This window comes from Equus caballus, chromosome 16 (assembly GCF_041296265.1).
Source record: "Equus caballus isolate H_3958 breed thoroughbred chromosome 16, TB-T2T, whole genome shotgun sequence".
Classification (NCBI taxonomy): domain Eukaryota; kingdom Metazoa; phylum Chordata; class Mammalia; order Perissodactyla; family Equidae; genus Equus; species Equus caballus.
This window is the reverse complement of record NC_091699.1, coordinates 72,106,983-72,114,719: the sequence shown is the minus strand read 5'-3', so window position 1 is coordinate 72,114,719 and position 7,737 is coordinate 72,106,983. Positions and strand designations below refer to the sequence as shown.

The following is a 7,737-nucleotide window of genomic DNA, read 5'->3' as shown; positions in this document are numbered from 1 at the left end:
TGAGGAACAACCAGCTCATAGGTGCTCAATGAAGAGCTTTGGAACAAAATGCAAGAAGGCATTGTTCTTAAAGTATGGTTTCAAAGGAAACTTAGACATTGACTCCAAGTGACTTTCTCAGAAATCTTAAAAAAAAGTCGCAGATGTAAAATAAAAATAAAACTCAAGGGAGGCCATTCTAAGTGGAGCTAAGGTAAGTAGGTAGCCTTCACACACTCTGCCATGCCTCCACCTAAGGAAGGCATTGTTCATAGCAGAAATACCTTTTCCATATCCCTGCTCATCAAGACTTTCCCTCACTACTGTATTTAAAACTGTGGTAACCTGGTCTCAGCCCTCACTAGCTTTTCCTATTCCTTTGATCTTTTTTATGTTACTTCATAGTACCATTGACATATTATATATTTATTTCTATATAAATACATATATATATTTTTTTGCTGAGGAAGATTTGCCATGAGTGTTACATCTGTTGCCAATTTTCTTCTTTTTGCTGATGAAGATTTGCCCTGAGCTAACATCTGTTGCCAGTATTCCTCTATTTTGTATGTGAGCTACCACCACAGCATGGCCACTGATATGAATGGTGTATGTCTGTGCCTGGAAACCGAACCAGGGCTGCCAAAGCAGAGTGCGCTGAACTTAACCACTAGGCCACTGGGACTGGCCCATATTTCTATATTTTTTATTGTTGGTTTTCCCTATTAGAGTGTAACAACATAAGGGCGGAGTTTTTTGCTGTTTTGTTCACATTCTATTCCCAGGTCTAGAACAGTGCACAGCACATAAGTTTTATTGTTCAGGTCACAGCAGAGAATAAAATTCTATTCAAAGAGTAAGAGTTATTTTTTGCTGATTTGTTTGTTTGTTTTAAGGAGAGAGTATATAAGGAGGTATGTAAGGAAAAAAACAAGGGATTTGAGGCACCCAGAAATTAGCAACTGTGGGAGCGGGAAGTCCTTAATAATCCTGAGGAGCGGGAGGAAGTAGGGAGGCTAAAGAGGTACTGGAGCTCAGTGAGAGCTGAAGCCATGGTGGGGGGTGCCTGCCAGGAACTGCAGTCACACAGCCTGAAGCAATGAGGGGGCAGGGGATATATGCCCTGACCTCTGTCTCTGCCTTTAAATCTCCTGCTGATGCTGTCCACTGGTCAAACCCAATGGAAGGCCAAGGTCAATGGAGCCCAGCAATATAGGTTGGGGTCAGCTTCCCAGGGCACAGAGCCAGGCGGAGAGGATGAGAATGAATCTGAGGGACAATTGGAGAACAACCAGCTAATATGCACTTAATAAATACCAATGGAACAAATGCAAGGCAATGTCCTTAAAATACAGTTTCAAAGGAAACTTAGAAATCGAATCAAAATGCCTGTTTACGTCAGAGACCTTCAAAAATGTCAAGGACATAAAATCAAAATAAAACTCAAAAGAGGCAATTCTCAGAGAGGTTAATAAAGGAGGTTCTAACATGAACCAAGGAGGAATGGCTATTTGCACAGTGGACCCTTTGGTCAAATTAAAGTGTTCACAAGGAAGGGCAGATATACATGTCCCCAAATTTCACAATTCTCTGTAAGTTCTACCTGTAACTCCTTTGTTTAACTAGGTGGCATTCACGGATTGCATCATTAATTCAACTCCCTGCCATGCTGCAGCTCTAGGCTGCTCAGCTAGCATTCACGCAAGGTGCACGGGCTTCACAGTGACAACTGATCAGATGACAGGGCCAGTCTGTAAACACCACACGCTTCCTGCTCTCTTTGATTGTATACCCTACTTTTGGTGAGCTCTGCTTTATGACAAGAGATCTAGGAACCGATCTGACATCAAGAAGCCAGAATAGCAGACATCACAGCCATCACCCCCTGCGTGTAACAGGGGAGAAAAGGTAAAACTCAACTTTCAGATCTGAGGTTTGAGGGAGGGATTCTTTTAAGCAGCCATGCCGCCTGGAACTAGAATTTATTATTTCTGTAAATAGTAAGGAGACACAGGTAAGAGATGAAAACCGCAAAGCAGCTGCTGAGGCTTTCTGCTCTGAGGGATTCGAGAAGCTCAAAAAACTTCCCTCAGCAAAACTGCCCTTTATACTCTGTCTGCAGATTTACTTCTGCTTCAGGAGGAAAGCTTGGAGCAGAAACAGCCTGTGGAGAGCCCACGAGTCGGAGAGTTGGGGGTTATGCTTGTGTGGCTTTATCTTTCCTCTTAAGTAGGTAGGTTTGGAAAGAAAGAAACAGAAAAAGACAGAAAACAATGAAAGGAGAAATACAGTTGCCCATTTTTATGGTCATATAGATGAAAAGCACATTCTGCTTTTCCTCCTTTTGCTCTCATCAGAGGCCCACAGAATAGGGCATTCAGGAAGAAAGAGACAAAGCAGCATGTTTCATGCCATGTCAAGGAGCAGGCCCATCAATTCAGCAGCCTGCAGAGCTCCCCTCCCTGCAAAGCGTTTGTTGCTGAAACAACATTATTGCTGGCTTTGACTCAGGAAGCTCTAAAGGCAGTTTTTCCCCTGTAGCTATGAGGTGCTGACCTCACTGCTGGAATTGGAAGATAAGAAAAATGTTTTAATCCATATGTTAATTATTGAAATTAGAACTGCCAAACAAATATTTTGGAAAACTTCAAGTTGCTTCCAAACGTGGCACTTTCCATTTTAAGCCCAAAGTGTAATTGTGTATTCAAAGGCTCAGATCTTCCCTAAGATTCATGCATTATGTATGCTGTACTTCCCTGGGACACGGAGGATGTCACGCTCTGCATCCTGCTGAAATGGGGAAATAATTTCGGACCGAGTTGGACTTGAAAAAGTATCAAAATTTATAAAAGAAAAGAAAAGAAAAAACTTGGAACCCACTTTTTGGGACTCAGAAACTTTCCTAATATAGAGACTTTCTTTTGGGTAAAAAATTAAGATGAAAATCTTAATAACTACAGAAGTATCTGTAATTATTCTTTTTTGAAAAAAAAAGGTATTTCTAAAAGAGATTGTTCTCGAACAAGGTTCAGCACGCTTTTTCTGTAAAGGGCCAAATACTAAATGTTTTAGGCTATGTGGTGACATGATCCCCATCATAAATACCCAACTCTGTCATTGTGCTGCAAAAACAGCGACGTTTCAACAAATTGGTGAGACAGTGTTCCAATTAAACTGTATTTACAAGGACAGGTGGTCAAACAGATTTGGCCTGCAAGCTGTAGTTTGACAACCCCTGGTGTAAAATATGCTTTTACATATTAATTACTATTTTTACTAGGCAAGTTAAATATTTAAAAACATACAATATTGCCTACTTTTGTAAGTTGAAGATTCTCCTTATAAATTCCTGGCCTCTTTCATCAGCTGGACAAGTACAGATTTCCCCACATCAACATCAATTAAGAAGGGAGACATTTATACTGCCAATATCAAAGTGCTCCTCAGAACAGATCAAGCATCCTGTCTGTATTGGGCTTAATATTTCCATCGTCAGATTTAATAAAATCTTAATAGTTTTCAAAGCCAGGCCCACAAACATTTTCTCTAACTTCTGCCTCAAAATTATATGTTAAATTCAGCCACTGGTACCCAAGGCAGTTCCATTGCAACGGCTTTCTGCTGCTCTAGGCCAGGCCAGGCTAAGGGAGTTTGAACATCTGTCTCTAGCAACTCCACTCAGAGTCTCTATTCGGAGATTCCTGTCAAATCAAATGAAAAGGGGTAGAATGTAATAACATCCCTTTAGATTCACTGCCTGATTCTCATTTAGTTGTCCTGATTTCTTTTAGTCTCTGGGCGCATCTGCCGGTGCTCATTTTTATGGCTGATTTATGGTAAAGGTTTGATTAAGATACCTCCATATCTTGCAATGCTTAAAATATGCAGCATGGAGCAGGAGAAGAGCAGAGTTTAAACTGTCAGTTCAAGGTCAACCCGAAATATTTTAGTCCCTCCAGCCAAGCCAGTGAGGTTGGCCAACTCACTAGTCTATTCACAGACAGCCTATTGCTTCATGTTTGGTGCATCTGGGAAACTCAGGGAAACAGACTGCTTTCAAAACAAGCCCTATTTTTTGGTCATGCCACAGTACAGGTATTTCAACTGTATCAATGTAGTCTGTCATCATAATGTAGAAAATTCAGAAGAATTATAATTTTTCTGTGTTCAGAAGTAAGTAAATATTTTTGTTTGTTTAGGAGCCTCAGTTCCTGCTCATCAAAATCCATTTTTATAATTGCCTTCACTCATATCACTTAATGTGCTTTGATGACATTTCTCAGATGACCTTGAAAACAGGTAAACTCTCTCTTGTGTGCAGCGTGGAAATTTAGATAAATGCAATTAATTAAAATAAGTATGGGTAGAATTTGATATCATTGATTTGAAACAGCTTAACACTAAAATCACTGACCAGGCAGCATTGTTTTACAAACTCGAGTTGGGAAAGCCAGATGGCACACGGTGGAAGAATCTTGCCAATAGCGGTAGGTAAACGTGACTTCAGTAGAACAGGAGAATATAATGAGTATTGTGGTTCTCTCCACAAGAGCCTTTGCTTCTCTCATTTTATGAAATGTGTGAATTAGTGGCTAGGATCTGCTTTGTCTAACCCCATGAATGTAATCCCATCCCCTTGCCTCAGTGGTTGGTTGAGGTTGAGGTTCCATGCCAATTAGTGCATAGCATTCCATTGGTACTTTGCACACATAATCAGGGCCAGTAAGACAGGAAGAAAAGTGCAAGTAACTATAGGAAAGAGGTTACTCACATGTCAGGAAAGCCATGCCATGCCTTGAAAACATCATTGCAGAGTCAAACCAAACCAGCTCTAAAGTTAGACCATCAGGTCATATGATGTATATAATCCTTTTACTGTTTTATAAGTAGAATTTATATTTTTTAATTATAAAGTATTTCAAATACACAGTATTTCAAATAATCCCTTTACTGTTTTATAAGTATAATTTATATTTTTTAATTATAAAATATTTCAAATATATAGAAAATTTAAAGTACTTCAAATATACAAATTTGTATAGAGAAAATACACAAATATACTAAGACAAATATTCAAGTACCTCACTTTTATTAGGAGATGTAAACACTTTTCTATATTGATATTAAATCCATTTTTTAAAAAAATGTGTTTAAAATGTTGTAGCCTCATAATTCTGTACTCAAGTAATTAAAAATAGAAATAGCCCCACCACGGAAGCATTAGTGATGCATTCTGTGTAGTAGAGACAGGATATCTCTCCTTTTTAGCAAGTTCAGGTTAAAAGCCTAAGAAAAACACAGTAAATAAAACAGCTTTGATACTGAAAACATAATCCAAATGACATGAATCAACGTGGAATGTGAACCAATTTGAGATTCTTATATCACACTAGGATTGTAAGAATGGAAAATGAGCACCAGAAACAGAACAAAGTATTTTCCCTTATCATTCCTGACCAAAGATATGCCAATACTTTGATAAGGAGACCACAGGTAACTTCCACTATTGCCACATCCTGTGGCGCATTTGAATGATGAGTTCTCTTCACGTCCTCATTATGCTGTGTGTATGGGATTCCAGCATAGGGACTTACGCTGAAGAGAGGTAAATAAATTAGAAGGAGCCAAAAGACCTTGGAGACCATCATCCTGTAGCTCAGATGAAGCCGTCCAGGCAAGCAGCTGTGCCTTCTTATAAAGGTCCTTTTCCTGTTTGCATGGGCCCTGTCACATCTGCCACTACAGATCTCACAGTGCTGTGCCAATAGCCCTAATGACCTAAAACACACTGAACTTCCAGTCAGACTGAACTATTAGCTCAATTACAACTGGTCTTGGTTGTTTCCAGGATTTCCAGAGCCTAATGAAGGTAGACTAATGTCATCCTCCATCCCACTCCACTTTCGGTCTGAAAAATACACTTTCCCTTCCTTTCCTGACTTTACCTCACTTTGTGTACAAATATGTGAAAATATATGCAAATAATATGCTTGCAAAGGGATATACATATTTGAAAATACACACATAAATATTCATAGACTCCACTGTCCTCAAAATCTCAGAGGCCAGTAGCATAAAATCATGTTGGGGAACCATATTAGAGTTCATATCTAAGCAAACTAACTCACTGACACTGGATTACATGTATCATCTAAAAAATAAAACTATATACTGATAGTTTAATTTCTTTTCTCTCTGTATTTCATCATTTGCCCCACTTATTTCAATTTTGTCGAACTAAATGCTCAAAGTTGTTGACATTCTTTTTAAAATAAATGTCAGCATTTGATTATATTTTATAATCTATTTTCTTTTTTCTGAGCCATTGTAGGTACTCATTATTTGTTGGGTGTACGGATGGATGAATAAATTAATAAATGTCAAAATGCTCATATTAAACATTTGTCTTCATTCTTCGAGCAACTTTCTTGGCTATGAGAAATAAAAATAGCATTCACATTTAACACATATAGAATGGTCATCAAATCATAGTTTTTAAACTTACATTTCCCAGGGCAAACCTGTATTTAACCAAATAGCATTTAACTCAAGAGTTGGGGAAATTTAATAGTGGAGATAAGATAAGAAGCTATGGAGGATCTACTGAATACTGGAAGAGAGTTGTTCAGCAAGGATTTAACTCAGAAAAGGACAAGGACTTTCAAAGAAAAACAGTCAATATATGTCAGTATGATTGATGCAGAAAGGCCGGAAGTTTTAAAGACTGGACTTATGTTACCAGCAGAGAAAGAAAGTAAAAGCTATTAGTGTATCTATGTGGACACAAGGAAGTGGCAAGTTAGATACAGGCATCTATAGAATACGAACATAGTGAGTTCACAGTGCTTCCCACACATCATGGTGCACGTGAGTCGCCTGGGGATCTTGTTCAAAATGCAGATTCTGATTCACTATGTCTGGGGGAGGTACTACATTTCTAGTGAGCTCACTCATTGCAAGAGATGATGCCAATATTGCTTGTTCATGGACCATACATTTTGTAGTAAAGAAACAGGATGCTTATAATAAATAAAGAAGATAACTATAGGCAACGACTATGCCTCAGCAATATATATGTTGTGTATATAATTTGCTCATGTGTATACACTCACACACAGAGTTCATTTCATAGTTCAACTTTCAGCTAGTCCTTTTGTTGCCATTTTGAAAACCTGAGTTCAACAACGCAGATCTTTCAAAGTAAAGGTACGTGATTTTTGACCCTTATCATGAGGTCTGATTGGCTGGCCAGGTAAGCATCCTTTTCATATCATTTATGATAAAAATGGAATGCATTAGATGAAGAGTCTAAGCAAAGTTACAAATTCTTAGAGCATCAATTACATAGTCTATTATTTGGGCTATTTGCACTGCCTCTGAGTCCTTGTTCCTTTAATTCTAGCTGAGTGCCTGGAAAAGTTGATTAATCCTTATGAGCCTCAGTTTCCCTGTTTTTAAATAGTGAATGAAATATAATCTTTTGAAGATCAAACAAGGTAATATATTCAAAGTGCTTAGCACAGTCTTTGGCACATCATGGAGTCTCATTAAATGACAGTGTTATAAATACTAGAAAATAATCCGGTATTGTTACCCATTTTCTAAAGGACTATTCAGGTTTACTATTATTGTTATGACTCTAAAATTAGTCTTTTGGCTGTGGTGTGCCTGAAGATAACTATAAAGCTTTCCATTACATTGTTTATTTCCTTCTGCCACCTTGTTTAATTCTATTCATTGTGTCTTCTTACTAAGAAG

At 38.2% G+C, this 7,737-nt stretch overlaps 1 protein-coding gene across 1 annotated transcript in view; it reads right to left on the bottom strand.

Moving 5' to 3' along the window:
- Positions 1-7,737, bottom strand: part of ZNF385D (zinc finger protein 385D) — an 804,272-nt gene that overhangs the window by 375,529 nt on the left and 421,006 nt on the right. The window lies entirely within an intron of this gene.